Source organism: Sorex araneus, chromosome 1, assembly GCF_027595985.1.
Source record: "Sorex araneus isolate mSorAra2 chromosome 1, mSorAra2.pri, whole genome shotgun sequence".
Lineage (NCBI taxonomy): Eukaryota > Metazoa > Chordata > Mammalia > Eulipotyphla > Soricidae > Sorex > Sorex araneus.
The window spans coordinates 285709543-285729652 of record NC_073302.1 but is presented as its reverse complement, the minus strand read 5'-3'; the positions used below and the strand labels follow the sequence as shown (position 1 = coordinate 285729652).

At 34.4% G+C, this 20110-nt stretch overlaps 1 protein-coding gene and 1 pseudogene across 2 annotated transcripts in view; both read right to left on the bottom strand.

Moving 5' to 3' along the window:
- The window catches only part of GPC5 (glypican 5), a 1500378-nt gene that overhangs the window by 25170 nt on the left and 1455098 nt on the right, over positions 1-20110 (bottom strand). The gene's annotated exons all lie outside the window — the stretch shown is intronic.
- LOC101540715 (60S ribosomal protein L12-like) lies at positions 6161-6652 on the bottom strand (annotated as a pseudogene).

Here is a 20110-nt window from a genome sequence, read left to right as displayed (position 1 = left end):
TAAAGTTTGAACTGAGGTCACTAGATAGGGAAATTTAAACTCATTAGAACCATTAGATTCTGGAATGCATTTACTTCCAGGGGTCAAGTTTTGAAATTGTCACACAGGTGTCTCTACCACAATAGTGAGAAAAGCAGGCATGAATATAGGCCAAGGTGTTGTCTGGTGTTGTTCTTAGAACTGAAATGAACAGAAATTCTACTCGATGGGTAGAAGCATAAAAATAAAAGTAGATCAATTCAATGAAAGTATAACCTGAGACCTTAGCCGCTGCCCCTTTCCGCGTCCCATCGCCTCAGCCTTCCCGTCCGTCAGGCTCCCTCCAATCCGGCCCTTTCGCAGGTAATCAGGCCACTCCCAGCCACGCCTCCTGGGTGCCCCCTGGTTCCCACGCGGCCGCCTCACATCCCAGGAGCGCCAGCAAGGAATAAACTGGGGAGTGGCCTGTATCTCAGGGGGCGTGGCCTAAAGGGGCGTGGCCTCCTGCCCCAGGCCGCAGTTATTATTTCCTACCTTAGCACATTAGGTATAGTCTTGCTTTGAAAATCGCTTTAACCCATCTCAATCACTTATGCAAACTAGCCCATTAGCTTACTTCAACTTCAGAAAAATTATCAGTGAATGAGAAGCTTAGCAAAACCTTTGTAAAGAGAACTCAGCCTTAAGTCTTCATTAAAACCCCCACATCAATCAGGAAGAAAAACCTGAGTGTAAGGAAGAACTCTAGAATAGGAACAAAGCTTCCATCAGCAATAGCATAACCAGAGCCCCTCCTTCTCTCAGCAAGAGGGAGTAGGAAAGTATAACCTGAATCAGGAAAACAGAGAACTAGCTCTTAATTAAGTGCCAGAATTGTTAGTTTTATTCATTTAAGCAATTGTTTCTTTTTGGTAGATATTAACACTTGACCACAGATAGTTCATATTAGGCAACACAGTCAATTGTCAAGGTAGCAAGAATGGATGTTGTTTATTGGTTCAGCAACATAGTTTGCAGCTCATCAAACTGAATTGATTATGGTGGTTGCTGAGTGCCCAATCTGCCAGCAGCAGAGACCAGCGATGAATGGTGTTGCCTGGCGTTGGGTTGGTTATTCGGCTAACTGGTGACAGGTTGCATATCATGGCTACTTCCATCAGGTTGTGGCCTTGAATACGGCCTACTCTAGTTCGATCACTGACACCACATTTATTTCCCTGAATAGCACCAGGAATGATCCCTGGTTACAGAACAAGGCTAAGCTCTGAGCATAGTCTAGCTAGCATAGCCCCCAAATAAACAGGCAAACAAAAACCAGGAAAGCAAAACAAAAATTTTGGGAGGTTCATTTTGGAGTCATACACCTCTCTGCTCAGGTTTACTCTTGGCTCTGTGCTCTAGGATCATGCCTGACTGTGCTCAGGGCAACATGTGTTGTGCTAGAGATTAAATCTGATTTGAGCGCATGGAAAACAATCACTTTGCCATATCTGCTGTGCTATCTCTCCAGATCTGTTTGAACAGCACAGGCATAGAAAATATGAAAGTCAAAGTATTCTGATTAGTTCTCAAGGTTTTAGAGCTCTGGTTTTTAGCTCTCTGTATGCACTTGGCATCTATAGGTGTGACTATTTCAGCTCAGTAAACTGTTGTTGGTTTTCTACATAGTTTTAGGAATTATACTAGTTATTTTTGGTTTATCCATTCACATACATATTGTATTCAAAATTCTATAAAATGATCAAAAATTTAAATGACAAATAAGTTTACTTGGAACATAAGAGAATGTTGACTTTATTTCCTAGTATGAACTTATCTATGGTCAAGTGATAATATCTACTAAAAATTTTGCTTAAATGTCTCAAATCTCATTCAACACAGATACACACTTTTCCCTTATGAAAATAAAATAAAAGTAAAGAAAAGTTTGTTAAGGAATGCTATTATATAATTATGTTACAATTGACTCTGGTAAAACCCTCTGCAACTATTCCATTTTATCTATTTTTAACGACATTCTTCCCTACGCTTTTACAATCTATTTTTTTAATTCCATAAATATTTTTTAATTTGAGGTACTATAATTGACAATACTTTAGATCAGTTTCCATGCATATAATATTCCATGTCTGTCTCTCTGTGGCGAGTGTGTTTTATCTAGAACACCATAAAACATACTGTTTGGTAGTTGGCAGTCAACATTCTAGCAGCAGAAATATATTTTATGTCCTACTGCTGAAATAGTAGGATGATTATTCCTAAAATAATTTCTGATGACTAAATATTTTTCTTCCTAAGGGAAGGAGAGATAGCATGGCGATCAGGTGTATGCAGGCTTGATTCCTGGCACCATATGATCTCCAGGGCAATGCATGTTATGGCCCAGAGAACCCTGGGCATTAGTAGGCATATTCCAGAAGCCTCTGAGCATCACCAGGTTGACCTGTATGGTCATCAGCAGCACTGAATCATCAGGCCTGCACAGTTTTCTCCCTTAGCATTTGTAGAAAGATATGGTCTCTCAGTTTTGGTATCCCAAATCATTATTTGGTTCTTACTCTGTCTAATAGCCAAAGGTTGGATGGGAAAATCTTGGTCTACCAAATTCTTGCCTTGTCTGAACTTCCTATCCTCTGTCCAAAGATAAGATGCAAATGATTGACATTGCTGATGAGTCCATTGAAAAGAGTTCAAGTACATGGCTACATCAGCTGTGTTATCTTCTCACTTGTCATGTAGCAGCATCAATGACAGATTGAGTCAAATTACAGCTTTTTTTTTCAAGGACAAAGATGGCATCAGCCACTTGTAATATTGGACATAATGAGTGATTCTAGCTTAACAAAGCCAGAAATCTTTCTTTCTCTCTTTAAACACTGTGAAATGCAGAGCCACATCCTGCTTAAAGTCTGTTTGCTCTGTGTGATCTGACCCTTCAGTGTGAGTTCTTTTTATATGTGCTGTTCAGCTATGATTCTCTCTAAGAATACCAAAAGAGTGGAAGGAAGGTGAATGACTTTGAAAGTAATTATCCTTACTTTTCAGTCTCAAATTCAACTCTATAATGTTTATACTGCTTGCTGTTCCTTTTGCTCTCTATTTTTGGCAGTGATCAACCACAAATACATGTTGATTAGTTTAATTCAATTCCTCTAAACACAATTGAATACTGTTTAATAAGTATTTGCTGAATCCTGCATGAGAGAAGTATACCGAAAAATTAGCCTGTGGTTCTAAGGGATAGAATTGTTGGATGTGTAAACTTTGTTATTCCATACAAGGGAATATACTGGTTTGGGACTGGAGCAATAGTACAGTGAGTAAGGCGTTTGTCTTGCATGCGGATGACCTGGGTTCGATTCCCAGCATCCCATATGATCCTCTGAGCACTGCCAGGGGTGATTCCCGAGTGCAAAGACAGGAGTCACCCCTATGAATTGCCAGGTGTGACCCAAAAATAAAAAAAGGGAATATACTGGTTCAGTATGAGTGAGTTCATGGTTAACATTGATTGAGGTGGTTAGAGACTAAAGCTAGGTATATATACCATGCTTTAAAACCATGCCATAAAGGTTTATCAAATGTGAAAAAACAATTTGCAATACATTGCTATTATATAAATCAGTCCAATTTAAATCACTAAAAATAGTTTAACCACTTCATTTATCCTGGACAGCTATAATTCCAGTAGCAAATATACAAAGAAAATATCTGATACATGTAAGATACTCAATATTTGTTGACGGAGTCTAAATACACCAACAAATCTATATATCCTTTCTTCTGGTTTAATTTTCTTCTTCCAGATGAGTTTTTCTTTAGTTAAAATTTCTTTTATTTCATTATTTTTTTATTTATCTGTTTTATTTTGTTTTATAGACCACACCACCAGTGTTTGGGGGTTACTCCTAGCTCTCTGCTTGGGATGGGGCAACTAGTATCAGGAATCCAACCTGGAACTCCATGAAATGTGTATCATTGTCTTCATCTTAGTTTTCAAACTCTCATCTTGGAATAGTTAAGGATCACATAAAACAGTAAATTATTTTTATTAGATTTTTAAAAAAATATTCCATTAAATTCTTGAATCAGCTTTTGCTGATTTAATACATTTCTATCCCTTGAATTGTAATTCTCTCATAGGTCATTTGTCTCCTCTGACTTTAAAATGTATTTTCTTTGGAGTTTCCCCAAACAATAATAGTGAGTATTTTGCTGAAATATTGAATGTAATCAAAGTAAAGGTAAAGTAAAGTGAAACTTATCAGCTACACAGGTGAGGTGGGGGGCAAAGGGGGGTTGGGGGTGGAGGGAAAGTTTACTGTGGTTCTTGGTGGTGGAATATGTGCACTGGTGAAGGGATGGGTGTTCAAGCATTGTATAACTGAGACTTAAGCCTGAAAGCTTTGTAACTTTCCACATGGTGATTCAATTAAAAAAATTTTTAAAAATCTATTTTCTTATGTCACTTTTTTATATCTTGTCTTTTTGTGGAGTGGGGGATTTGTGAAACTGATGACTCACATAGTCTCATAAGCGATTAGACATGTAAATCTCTACCATATTGATTAATAAATTTATCTCTGTCCTGTAGTGATCTTTGAAATACCTGTTGTTTTATTTTCTAGTTAATTATTTCTGTAGTTTTGATTGCTCTGTCACTAGCTCATTGTTTGAGACTTACAGGTTTTGGTTTTTGTTTTGCGGCCACACCCTGCAGTACCTAAGTCTGATTTCTGATTCTGTGCTCAGAGATCATTCCTGGTGGGGATTGTGAGAAAATATGGGGCTCCCTGCTTTGCTATACTATCTACCTGGCTTGCAATTTTAGTTTCTATTATTGTACTCTTTTTACATTTTAACATATTAGTGCTTTTCAAATAATATTTTGATTTTCATTTTTCATAGTAAGTAATGATGAACACTTTTGCACATAGATATTTACTATCTGTACATTTTTGGGGGTAATGTTCTGTTTGGGGGTAAATTTTTAGACCATAGATTAATTTTGTAGTTGGGTATTTATTTGTTGTGGAGTTCTATGAATTTAAAGGGAGTTTGGATATTAACCCCTCTCAATGTGTATAGCTTGCTAATACTTTCACCTATACTTCTCCCATTCTGTAGGTTATCATTTCACTTTGATGTGAATTAAACATAGAAACATAGTCAAATCCTTTACAGTATGAGAGTGATTAATTTATTTTTAATACTGACTTCAATTAATAGGGGTTTTCTTGACTGGCCAGTTACTACTGTAATACATGGTCCTAAGTGCTTGATCTATATTTTTCTTTTGAATCTTAATTTTATGTTTCTGACTTCCTGTGTCTGCTAAGCAGGATGGGAATTGTGTATATGAATGATTATGTCATCAGTCAATGGGATTTTCTGTAGGATAGACCACTTTCGTCTGCTAGAGTCAGAGTTCTGAGCCATCTTTTAAAACCAAGAGACTGGGAGGAAGACAGTACAGCAGGTAACACACTTTCCTTGTTCAGGTAAACAAGGGTTCAATTCTTGTACCTCATACGATTCTCTAAGAACTTCCAGGTGTGACCCCTGAGCACAGAGCTAGGATTAAGGCTGAATCACTGCCAGTTTGGTCCCCAAAATAAACAACAGCAAAAAAAAAGCAGCAACAATAGCAAAACCCAAAGGTTAGTAGACCTTGGATTATGAGCTTGGTGAGATCCATTTATCTTTAGCGCACCCAGTCTCCAGATTGCCATTAGGAGCTACTGTCTTCTATCAACATCTGGTCCCAATCTTTCTGACAATATTCTATTCTAATATGTTTTGCATGAGATCATCGAATGTGGTATTGGCTTTTCAGAGGTGTTCTTCCTGGTAATAAGCTGTTCCTTTGTCTAATACAGCCCCAGAATTCAACAAATATACTGAGAGAAAATAAGAATATCTTGCTTTAATCATCCTATAGATACTATGGTGTGGGTGCAAAGTTAGGGATTTCTGTCTTCTGTTGGGTCTTTATTTGGCAAATATACCTTCTCTGCAAGTAACTGCCCAAATCAGTTCATCCTTCTTAGTTTTTTTTGTCTGAAATATTAATCTCTCCACTTACCGTAGTATCAGCAGCCATCTACTGTCCTTTTTATTTTATTTTATTTATTTTTTGATTCCCTCAGCAAATACTTTATTGAAGCATTTCTTATAGTTCTTAACTTGCTGGATATTCTAACACACCCCTGTTGATGCTATCAATGATATCCTGGGGATGGGCCCCATCAACAGTGCAGTCCATAGACTGGGCAGTGTCCAGCATCTCTTTATTGGTGCCAGAGGTCTTTGGCCAAAGAGCCTCTGTCTCATTTGGTGGACAGTGTTGACAATCTCATCCCAAGTGACATTGCCATTGTGCTTAATTCTTTTCTGCTTCTTTCTGTCTCGTGAAGGTTCCTTGAGTTTTTTGATGATTGGGGGCAAGGTTGAAGGCACCACCTCAATCTGCCAGTTCTGGAAGGTCAGATTCACTGTGATCCTTAAACTCTAACCATCTCCCATGGCCATGGCAATGTCATCCCCGACCTTTTTGAGAGAGAAGACCCAGGAGACCAATCTTGGAAGACAAGGTGGATGTAACCCCGTCTTCCTCACTGGTATATCTCAAGAAGATGACTTTGACTTCATTGGGGTTGAATATCGGTGTCATGTAGGACTTGGTTAGTGTCAAATGAACTGGGATTCAAGCTATCTATTGATATTCAAAAATGTGGTTATTTCTCTTTCCTAATTTCATTTCTAGGGTTTTATCCTTTCTCTGGGAGTTTATTATACTGACGACTACACTATTCCACAATAAAATATAAAGTTTATTCTCTGAATTCTGCCACAAATACACATATCTCATTTGGCGGCACATAACTTTTTGATTGCATTTTCTTTTTTATAATCTGCAGATGCCATTTCAGTATATCCTAACTTCTAGTGAGACAGATAAGAGCTTGATGATAGTTGAAAGATAGGACTACTATAGGCAATTTTCTCATTTAGTTTGGCAGTTGGTAAGATTTATTGATTTTTATCATAACTCTCCAGTTTTTTTTCCAGGAAGTCCTTAGATTTGTGGACATTTTTTCCATCAGTTTTTAAAGAAATTGGAAACTTCTAAGATTGTCAGGGAAATTTTCTTCTATAATTTAATTACTGTACATTTCCTTCTAAAGCTTCTTCTATCTCTGTATATCCAATCATTTACCTTACTAGTGTTTCTGGATTAATCTTTTTTTCCTTTTCCCCATGTCACTGGGTTCATATAGACTTTAAAATATTTCTTCACTTGTTTGTATCTCTACAAGGTTTGGAAGATTTATATTAGTTAAACAATTAATTTGTTCTGTGGTTCCAATGGGTTTTATGCATGCAAGGCAGGCATTCATTCTATCATTGAGTTATATCACAAACACATTGTTAGTGTTTAAACACATTGTTAGTGTTTAGTTAACTTTATAACCAAAACTAAAATATTGATAAATGTGTTATATTAACAATAATCATTTTAGGTTACTCTTTATTCAAAAATATTGTATGGAAGAATAAACACGCAAGTATAATTAATACAAGTATAACAACTCAAACAAATCTGAATAAAGCTATGCCTTTGAGGTACCTGTGCATACTGTAAAAGCACTAAATATCATCTATCATCATGTACAAATAAAGTGATACAGAATGCAAGCACTAGAAAAATAGTTATATTTTAATAACAGTATAATTTTAGACTGGTGGGAATAAAACATATTAAATGACTGGATCTTGAAAAAAAGACATCATCTAAAAAAATAAATTGTGGTCTTAGTCTTGTATAACACTTAAATTAAAAATTACATCTGAATTTAAATTAAAAAATGTAAGAAATAAATAATGGGTATGAAAACTTGGATAGAGTCTAATAAGAACAGCACTGAATAAAAGGGGATACAAGAAACTATAAAATTAAAGATATTACATTAGCTAATACAATTAATTCAAAAATTTATATCACAAATTCAAATAAATCAATGTCTAAAGCATAGACTCATTTTTGAAATTGTAAAGCAGGGAAGAAAGCAAAAGCAAAAATATTTCCCACAATTGGCAAGAAATAGTAAACTATGTAAACCAAATAAGAAACCAATGAGTAAATCTATAAAAGGTGATCAACAGACACGAAGAGAAATCACATATAAAAACAGTTATAAAATGTTATTAAAACATATGACAAAATGATCAGAATAACTCAAATCTAATAATTGAAGTTACTGTGAGTTAACTTCTTATACCAGAGAAGCAAATAAAAATAGAGAAGAAAATAACACAGAAAATTATCCTAACCCCCCAAACAACCATAAAATATATACCAAACATTACCACATTTTAAGAACATGTATGAAAAATTGTATGCATTGTTACACGTGTTGCTTAAGATAAAAGTGAATTATCAGTTATAAGAACCATAAACTGATTCAATTTTACATTGAATATTATGTTGCCTTTGAAAATGTAGCAGCCTTTCAGGTCGAATTGAATTTCCTTAAGGCTTGTTTATGAGAAGATCTAGATTCCCAAAAATGAGTAGTTATAAAAAGAATGAATGACATAATGAAGAACACATATATTCTATCTAAAATATCTAAATATGTTCCCAGGTTAACTTAATAATTAAGCGATCCATGTATATGAATCATAATATTTTGACTTTACATCATCATCTTCTAAAATATATCTGGATGTCATATTATCACTTTGCATATCAAATGGACTGGGAGTAATGGACTTATTGCAGTAGTTCTGAGGTTCTCTGTAATGATTCTCTTGCTATTCTTATCAATGTTTCTATTATAACCATGCTTTTACTTATAAAGATGTCCTAGGTTACATAAGGGATCCAGTTTCTCTCTCAGTGTTGGCTGAAGTTCAGTTTCAAATATCTAGCCCATCTTCTCCCAAGATGATGGATTTTAATGGAATGAAATACTTATACTAACTTAAATTTAGGTTTCATTTTAATCTCTCAGTTTTCTCTATTTCATTGCTAAATGCCCACATTGTGCATACTGTAGGTATTTTTGGAAGTTAACCATGAGTTCCTCCACTCATGAAAAGTCTGGTTGAGAACAGGGGAGGAGGTAAGGGAGAGAGAATAATATAAAATTGGTGAACTGAGTTTAAAATATGCAATCTTCTTAGCTGTGCTAAGAAGAATGAACCATAATTAAAGTAAACACATGAAATATTAAATAACGTATTTATATACAAATGTGATAGCATTAATCTGTTAAAATCTGGCATAACGGTGTTTTTTTTAAGTAAAATACACATCAATTACTTTTGTTTAAGTAATCATTATGAATTAGAAAGTTTTCCACTGCGTTGGTGGCTTGTGTTCTAGCTTTTAATTATGATATCTTGTTTATGCCCAAATATATGCCCTAAGCCCCAAATAATTGCTTCTAAAGAGCATGCAATGTAATTCAGTCACATTGAATTCTATGTTTAACTATGCTAATATTTTGAATTTGTATAATGTAGGTAAAGGTAAATAAATACCAATCTAGTTCTACATTATATTTTATTTTTGAAGTAACTGATTATTTAAAATGTTTTAGCATTGTATTACTTTCTAATTTATTATTTGAATACTTGTTAAATTGCTTCTTCTGACCTGAGTTAGCTCATTAAATATGAACATTAAATAAAAGTTGAATAATTGTCATCAGGTTGGTGGTAGAGAAAAAAGTTATTCTGGACAGTGATTGATTTAGGAATGGCACATATTTCAAACAACATTAAATTTAGCACTCATCAGGCCTTTTCTGTCTGAGGTATCAAAAAGACAATAACAATTTCCTTTGCATGATTAGGTTTTGCATAATACCCAGTAATTAACTGGGATAGTTTTAGTCATTTTATCAATAGCATATCAATTAGCAAAGAAAATTATGTTTTAGAATGTAGAGAGCACATAGATAATATTTCTGGAACTCTTGGATTTAGATACTTCTAAAGTCAGGAATTCTCATGGATTTCTCAGTTATTGAGTCAATCAAAATCTATTTTATAAAGCTCATTTTATTATTTGTTGCTGTCTTTTATATTTTTTAAAAAAGTTTAGATAAATATCATCTTTATCTCTGATTTGAAATTTCTCCATAGTATACTGTTAGAGTCTTTTAATAACTGAATAGAACAGCAGAAATTTCTAGTCAGTCCTGTAATTACTGTGGATACAAAAGCAAATCCGAGGATTCTCCATTCATATTTCTCTCAGGTTAGAAATAGAACCAATCTTATAATGAACTATTACTGCATGAAAGGTTAAATTGAATTATACTTTTTGAATTGAATAAAGGTATGTAAAGCATCAGGAAAGGTTCATAATTTATTAGAGTAAATTTCTTTCACTGCAAAAATGGTGATTTCCCTAAAATCAAGGCAATTAAAATGTGCTGCACACGTAATATACAGTAACACAAGTTTCATTTGATCATTTTACTGACTCAAACTGAAGTTAGTCATGAATAAGGCTTTGTATAATTTTCTCACCAAGATCATTTCCTGGTGTTATTTACGAACATGGAATCTTTGTGAATGTCTGCTTTCACTATCCGAATGAGGCTTACAGCAAGTTCTCAAACGAGAGCAAACAAGTAGACTGCTCTCAGAACATTTTCTTTGGATTTGTAATCAAACAGATCTACGTTTGAAACAGCCAAGTACTACTGCTCTAAAACAGAAAAGTCTTATTTAAAAATAAAAAGGAAGGTTTTCTTTCTCCAACTTAAATATGTTCTACTTTTTGACAGAACTCTTTCTCAACTTTCCCTAAAAATATTAACTATGCTTTAGAATTATTTGCAGTTCATATTTGAAAAGATTCAAATGTTTTAGCGTTTCATAGTAAAAAAACATAGGCAGTATTTTTATATTTAATGTTTTTTTCCTTATTTTATAACTTATCAAAAGTGACTAAAAAGAAATTATCTTAAAAAAGAAACTTTATAATTGTTAAAAAATCAATTCCTTTATCTTGGTATCATAAAGTGTTAAAATATCAAACAGAATGAAAACTAATTATAGAATAAAATACCAGTACTCTGAGCACATAATTAAATATGGGCTTTCTGAATGTGGCCTATTTCATATCGTATCCTATAATTCCTGACATACAAGATATGAAATAAAGTCTGGCATTCTGGTGTATGTTTTACAATAACATATTCAGAAGGATCTTTGTGTTTGACCAATCAACTTTGAGTTTTCACTAGGGAATCATGTCAAGGAAGCCTCTTAACTCTCTCCTATAAGAAAAAAACTGATTTGAATATGGAAGAGCATATTATGATGTGAATTTTGTAGGATCCAGGAGATGCATCAGACATTTTCAGAACATCCCAATTCAATTTATTTTTGGCTTATACAGACCAATCTTAAACTAGAGATGAAACATGGAAAAAAACATGGAAAATGATCTGATTTAAGACATGAAGTAGAAATTATAACATAACCAAGGACATTTACACAGGCATACATCATTAATCAAATATGGAGGGACTGTTGCATATTTGATTAAAAACAGTGACTTCTGGTAGTTATGAGGTCATTAGAGCCTTGGTTTGAATTTTCTTTGCTTCAATTCTATGTTAAATTTGACACTGTCAAGTAACCAAATGACTCCTTTCCATGTTGTATTGGGCCCAAAACCTTGCATTGGAAGCAGTTCATAAAAATGACATAAAGAGTTTGAAGATTAAGTTGACAGGCAGAGTTTACACTGTATAAACTAAAAATGCTTCAAATAATCAAACAAAAAATACAAAACAAACATTGTATATGGTTTATCAATTATTTCTTACTTAAATTATTTCCTTAATATTTTTTCTTGTTTCAAAAAAAAAGTTGTAAAAATAAGGCAAATAAGAGATTTGCTTCAATGACAAAAACTTCCATGGTCATCTTTTCAAAGTTTAAATCCCACTATTAGTTTATATATGCATATTGTTGAAATAAATTTTATTTGAATTAATTTTCTGAAGAAATTTAATACTAGAAATAGCAGTGGATAAAAACAAGAGAAGAAAATCTCTTCACAAAAACTTTTGTTTATAACAAAAGACCTTCTATTGTTACATATTCTGTTCTGCTGATACCATGCTCTATTAAAACAAAATATAATCCTTAACTTGAACATTAAGGAAAACAGATTATATGTCTATGTTCAGCAAATTCATAAAAAAAGATTATGATAACTGAATCTTAAATAATTAAATATTTATTTATTAGACAATACTGTTCAATATATGAAGTAAAAATGGCATTTAAATAAGTATGGCAATTTGAAATAAAGACCAGGAATTATTTTCACCTTTGTGGCAATAACTTGTCAACGTGGCAAAACTCACTTTCCCAAAATATGTTTTCTGTTTCAAATAACTATATCAAACATCTATATAGAATTATTCATATTTCGGAAAATGTGACCTAATTAGAGTGATTCTTTTTGTTTTAAAGCTATAGATTTGGGCCTTGATGTGGGCTTTTTTAATCTACTCTGGGCATGTCTGCGATGCTTTCCCTAGATGTATATTTACACTTTTTCCCTTTCTCATTTTGATTCACTGATGGGTTGGAGAGATGAGTTTTCAAAGTGTATTTGTGAGGATGAATGGTTCCTGAGGGTGCATTTTTATTTAATGCCATGCTTGTGAGAATTTAGTAGACATCTTTGGATATATGGTAGGATGCTATGATCTATGATCGTTTTTCAAAATTGAATGGCTCAAGCTCTAGGATCATTCCAATCCTATGTCAGAATAGGATTGAGTTTCCCTTCAGTGCATATTCAGGCTCCACCAAAGATCATCACCAGGCAAATTGAGGTTCAGGGAATCCAAAGAAGCATTAAATGATTCACAGCTGACTAAGATTATATTGTGATATTTCTAAGTGTTAGGTTGAGTCAATGTATCAAACAGACAGTGGAAAAGTGCAGAGCTTAGCTAGTTAACCAGATGTTTCTCATGCAACTAGGCAAACATATCAACATAGAGTGAAACATCTGGAAGTTCCAAGTTTGATTTATCTGACTTCATGAAAGAAGACATTGGAATGAACAGCTAAATTTAAAGAACTAAATGAAAACACAATTTTTTAAATCTAAACACAGAAATGGCCACAGTCTTTGAATAGACTCTAATATACGTGAAACTGGGTGGAATGTTTAAGTCATACTGTCATGCAGATGTGTGTGGGAAGGAGAAGCTTTTCTTTTTTTTTATTGTCTGTAACCAACTTAGTTTTCCTTCAAGCTAATAGCAACTGGTATGAAAAAATGGGGTGAGTGAGGTGAAGAGTCTACATTATGCTAACCATTTCATTTCTTGAACTTCTAGACAATTTAGTCTCCCAGATGTGAATTTCACTGCTCCTTACAGTTTGTCGTGGTGGTTGGATGCGTGTCATGTGTGTCCTATGGAGTCATAGAGGAAAGTGTGGTGTCAAGTGTGATGTCTTGTAGCTCCATTAGAATCCCTTAATACTCCTCAAACTGACATGGTTGGTGAAACTTGTGAATTTCTTTTTCTCTCCCTTCCTCTTTTTGATCAATTTCCAAGACACGTCTCTTCTCTCTCCCCACCCTCCAGTTTCTTACATCTCTCTTCTGTCTCCCAGGCTCTTTTTTTTTGGTCCTAGTGATCAATTCTGTAACTTTGAAGTCAATACTATAGTCTTCATGGATTGAGGATTTAGCAGACAAGATCCTTAGCTGATATAGATTCCAACAATGTTGTCCAGAAAGCCAGGAAAACTTAAAAAATAAAAGACAACATGGTGACCACTTCCTGGAAGTAACCCAGCTTTCTAAAATCACTCACAAAGCAATCTGTACTTAGTCTGAAATTGCAGGGTTGATTGATAGGAAGAGCATACTTCATCTCTACCCATATTCCCAAACCTTATATTTAGCAAATGCATCTCCCACTATCCGCAATTCAGAATTGGAAAACTCTAACACACACCTTGAACAACTATACCTTTTTCTCCTAGACTTTGTAGCTGTGAGCTTTTCTCTTCAGTAATTACCTTCTTTCTCTACCTAAAGAGTAAGACAAATGGTTTTTATTGACTTTTGGGGGGGGGGGTGCATTTAGATAATCCTGATTCTAAATTTTTCAGAATTACTATTAATATTTCAAATGATGGCCAGGGAAATATAATTTTGAAAATCTTTTAATAGTCATGTTTGAAAGACTGCTAAATTGGATGCAGAATTCAACTCTAGAATGTCAGAAGCTGAATACAATGTACCTATTTGCCTTATTTCTATAGCTTGATAGACTTCACTTACTTTGGTGTCTTTTAATACCTATTTTAAGATAAATAAGAATTACCAAGCCTATAAAATAATATTCATATAATAAGAATCATGATTATAATCATTTTAAACTATAAATGAAATATTAATATATTTTTACTTTAAAATATTAACTAAAATTTGAACTTGAAAATATCTATAAAGGAGAAAAATATTTGAAATATCTAACAGTAATGAGACTTAGAGAATATAAAGTACTCCTGAATAGCAACAGCATAAATTCAGTAAAACCTGTAGAATATAAAAAGGACAGGAACAATTGATCTATTTAAAGGAAGATTGAAAATAATAACATTAAACAGAGAAATGAGAGTTATCTAATTCACAAGTACAAGAGAAGCACAATGTAAAGGGGTGTGGACACATCAGTGGTATGGTGGTATGATCAGATATGTGTTCAAACCACAGAACTGACAACGTTGAAAATATAAAATCCAAATTACAATAACCAAACCAAAAAATGTGCTGGTAAGGAGGAAGACTGGGGGTTGGGAGGAAACCTGGGGACATTGATAGAGAGAATTTGTCTCTGGTGTTGGAAACTTTTGTGCTTTAAACTTTATTACAAGCAGCTTTGTTAATTATGGTGGCTTAAATTTTTAAAATCAAAGTGCTAGTACAGGTATTAGAATAGAGGAACCTGTATTCTCTTATAGAAAACTATAAACATACCCAATATCCAAACAATTTTACCATTGGGATGTAACATAAGGAGTTTTAACAGTTTTTCAGCAGCTTTATTAGTTTAATATTGTCAACTAAGTTCCACTCCCTTAATAGTTCCTAACCAATGCAAATTGCATCACAATTTATGTGTTTGGAAAGTCTAGATTTGATTAAGTTCTATGCTTTGGACTTCCAAGATTGAAATTTAGATGTTATATAGGTCAATGGTATCAAATTTGACATGGGTTCTTTTTAAGATTATAAAGTTGTTGGCAGAATTAATTTCCTCACAACTGTAGAAATCTCTATACTTGATTCTTCATAAATAACAGGACAATTATTCTTCAGAAAACTCCTTTGAAGGGTTTTCATAAAATTAAGTCAAGTCTATCCAGGGTCATCCTCCTTTAAATGGACTCAAAAGGGACCTTAATTATATATTCAAAATTTTGTCACTTCTACATACGAGTGAAATGTCATCACATTCATAGTTTCTTCCTCTAATCAAGAGGAGATCACACATGGGTCACACATGGTTCATTGAAGGTTATATTTGAATTCTACAGTCCCCAAGGAATATGCATTAACTTAAGATATTGCTTATCATAGCAAAATGTAGATATTATGGGAGTCTTTCAAAAGCAAATGAATAGATAAGAAATGAAAATGTGTTCCAAAGAAAAATATGGTGTTTTTAGAATCAATAGCTTTTATGGATTTATACCATTATGAATAAGTATGGAAAATACATTACTGTGTGTGAAAAATATAAAACATAATGATATTTGTTGCACCATATATACCTATATGTGTATGTTATAGTGATATAGATTTCATAAGGGCATACAAAGAGTAAATAAATAAATTCTAACCATAAGCATAAAATAGCAAGTAAGGTGAATTAGTGGGAATCAAGTTAAACATATATAATTAAATAAATCTATATGTAAAGTTCAGGTAGATGTCTTTGTTGGTATTCTGTATAAAATGCATTTAATATGCCTTATCTGTTAAGGTTATGTATGTCACCTTGACAAATGTTTAGTTAATTTTATGTCACAATGTATAATAATATATAGCTAACATAACTTAGGACCCTTTTTGGCACTTTTATACTTTAGGAAAATGCCAACAAGAATTATGAAAGTGACCAAACAGAGCCCATAATCCAAGCTACATAACTGGAATTTGTATTATTTTTAAGGTTTAAAAAAAATAGTATGTCTTCTCTACTTTTTCCCATTGGTATACTAATTTTGTTCTTTAGCAATTAAAACATTTATATTTCAATTTAGGTAAGAATGTAGTTAAAAACCCTTAAAACGTTTAAAAATTCAGAGGTTTTAATGACATTCCACACATAATATGTTTGACTATATGAAAAATCATACGGTAGTATATTTCTGGATCAGTGTATTTATTGGACAGAGACAGAGACCCATAGATTCTTTACATGTGAAATAGTTTTATCATTCTTAAATGCATACTTATTAAAATTATATACTTGTACATACATTATTCTTCAATGGTGATTACCCCCAAAGTTGTTGCTATTGACATTTAAAAATATTTTAAATTTATAGTTTTGTAGAGTCTACTGAAACAATTTATGAATTTGAAAAGAATTCAAACTGTTGTGGCCAAAGATGTCTATACTTTCTTCCTTCATTCCTTCTTATACCTCCCTGATGTAAATGGAAGTGCTTGAGCACCTTGTAGGTTTGGGTCTTATGAGAATTATGGAGTCCTTCATAGAGAAGGACTTGCTTTCTATGGTTAGTCTAGGAAGCACCCTAGATGCCTATAGCAGTCAACAGCAGGTATGTCTTAGAACTTCTGCAATGACTGATGATTAGAATAGCCAGTCAGCACTTCCCAGAAAGTTCTTTTCTTTTCCCAGAAAGAAAAGAACAGGTCTGGGTTTGAAAAAGGACACGGGTTAACTGAGCAACTTAGAGAAACTTCTGTGAAATTTCTGGACAGTGAGGTGAAACTTACCTTGGACTAGAGTATTTTGTACAGTGATAGAGAATGGTAGAGACCAGCAAAACTGAGGCACTAAAGATTGGTGAAAGGAAATCAGGGAAAATGGAAGCAAAAGGATGAGAAGGTTTATTTTGAGCAAGCTATAGATATTTTAGAATATAGGGTCCGAAGGGCTGGAGAGTCAGTTCAGCTAATTAGACACTTGCCATGCATCCAGCTGACTCCTGTTAGATCCACTTCATTGCTCATGGTCCTCAGAACATTGCCAGAAGAGATCCCTGAACATAAATTTAGAAATAAGTCCTAGAAATAGTTGGGTATTGTCCTGCTTACCCCCCAAAAATCAGAATATAGAATTAGAGAATCTCTTGCCCACATGCCTGCCTGTCTTCCCCGGGGCCCCTCGGAGGGGATGGGCTCCAGCTTCTCTCCCCACCCCGAGCAGAGCTCCCGGCTTCCAAAGACCACCAGAACCTAGCTACAACCATGCTCAAGGTCCCTCTCCACATGTTAGGACAGGCCTCACACATGAAGGTACTGGCATGAGAACCCAGGTGTGTGGAATCCCACCAACCGCCAACATCCAGAGACTTAAAAGCAAGCTCCCAGAAGCGAGACCTAATAACCTACTTCTCCCTCTGGGAGAAATTCTCAAGCTTCTGAGAGTTTCCTGCCCACATGGGACAGCCTCGAAAGCTTCCCATGGTGTATTCATATGCCAAAACCAGTAACCAGCTGAATCTCATTCCCCGGACCCTGAAAGAGCCTCCAATGCAGCATGGTTGGGAAGGTCGAGAAGAGAGAGGCTTCTAAAATCTCAGGGATAGGATGAATGTAGAGGTTACTGAGACAGCTCGAGCCACTCGACGATCAACAGGATTTCGTGATTCGTTATTTTTGTGACAGAATTTTAGTAGATGGTATAAATTGATAGGCAGTGCAAATTTTCAATTGAAAGTAAAAGCCAGCAGCAAAGGGAATAAAATTGTCTAACATCCATTTAGAAAAACAAAATTGGTTTTTACATGAATTATATCACTGTAATACTGGAAAAATGAGGGGAGTGATATAAACTTGGATGTGTATATATACATTATGTTTTATTAGGCTAGTAGGTATAGAGTATGTACACTATTTTGCGTACATATTTTATATCTTCTGCTATTACTACTATCATAAATCAGCATTTTTTGCTTAGTTTACCATTAGAGTTCACTGCAAATTTTTAATTGCACAATTAGTAGGTATTAGTTAAATGTTATGTCTTTTAAATATGAGTTTTTTAATATCTGAGTTTTTTGATGGCTCACATACTTTAAGGTAATTTTTTATTAATATATCTCATTGAATTATTTATCAATACTAAGTAGATGTTATAAATCTGTTTGAACAATTCAATGGTACTTAAATCCTTCTGATATAATTTCTTTCTCTAGTCACTTGAACTTTATAGAATTTTCAAGATATACTCTCTTATTTTCATTAAGCCATATAACTCCAAGTTTGCTAAAGCTAAGCAATTGTTATGTTACATTTCTATTCTATTTCATAATTTTCTAAATCACTTCTTATACATCATCTGAAAGAAAATAAAATCCTACGAAGATTCTGACATTTGGAAATCCTACTTTATTTACACAGCTGGCTAATTTTTTTTTTTCAGATAGGAAAGTTTATTGTGGCTAAGTCAGTGGATTCACCTATCTTTCATAGGAATGTATTATTTTCAATCATTTCCACCTAGCCATGGTATCTGTACTCCAAACTATGATATTTCTTTAATGTTTTAGTGGATAAAGTACAGACCTGCTATCTTCAAGAAACTCATGATTTTTCACACTTCTTAAAAAAATCCAGATCACATTCAAGTAATATCTTTAATGAGGGTGGTCTTCATCTAGACTTTGACCCCATGCTTAAAAGTTGCCATCACGAATCACGAAATCATGATTTCTCGAGCGGGCTCAGAAACCTCTCATTTGTCCTTTCCCTGAGATCTTAGAAGTCTCTCTTGACTCAGCCCTCCCAACGATGTTGCACTGGGGGCTCTTCAGGGTCAGGGGAATAAGATCCAGCTTGTTACTGGATTTAGCATATGAATACACCCTGGGAAGCTTGCAAGGCTGTCCCATGTGGGCAGGAAACTATCAGAAGCTTGCCAGTTTCTCCCAGAGGGAGAAGCAGGCTACAAGATATGTTGTGTTTGCTTTGCGGTCGCGTGCTTCTGGGAGCTTGCTTTTAAGTCTCTGGATGTTGACTGTTGATTGGATTACACACACCTGGGTTCCTCTGCCGGTACCTTCATGCATGAGGCCTGTCCAAACGTGTGGAGAGGGGCCTCCAGCATGGCTGTAGCTAGGTTCCGGTGGTCTTTGGCCGCCGCCGGGAGCTCTGCTCGGGGCAGGGAGGCAAGCTGGAGCCCATCCCCTCCGAGGGATGTTGCCATACTGGGGCAATATTCAAGAGACGACATTCAGAAGTTTCTTTTGCTTTTGAACCTTCTGCTACTGAAAGCTGTGTCCAGGCTTTTTCTTTTTGAAGTTCAAGGATAATCAAGTTTTTAGTTATTCATTTATTCTTCTGTTGGTAAAACCAGTTTTCCTTCCCTCTGCCAACACTGATTCTATCAGATACTTTATTTCAAGTGTAGGATGCCATTGCCTCAGGAAAGAACAATAACATTTCCAAGATGCTCCTTCCATTTCTGCCTTCCTTACTCATAGTTTCATGTTAGTATATTGAAAAATATCTTTGAGACTACAGTCACTTCAGTCTCTGCTCCTTACCTTAACCTTAAAGTTAGTCCCAAACATGCTAACCATTCACCATGCCTTACTAGCATTTTATATACAGGGATGCAAATGCATATCAAGTTACACATGTTTGTGCTTGAGTCAAGAGTTTCACCATTAACTCTTTTCCCATAAAATGAGAATGTTAATATTTCTTCTTTCAGAATGCTGTTGTGGAAGGCCAATGAGTGAATGTATTAATATTGAAAGAGAAACAGTTCATCAGCAACTCAGTGCTAAATAAATGTTACCTGTGACAGTCATTTTATCTATATTTCATAAATATTATTTTGAAAGTATGCTTGCATAGTAA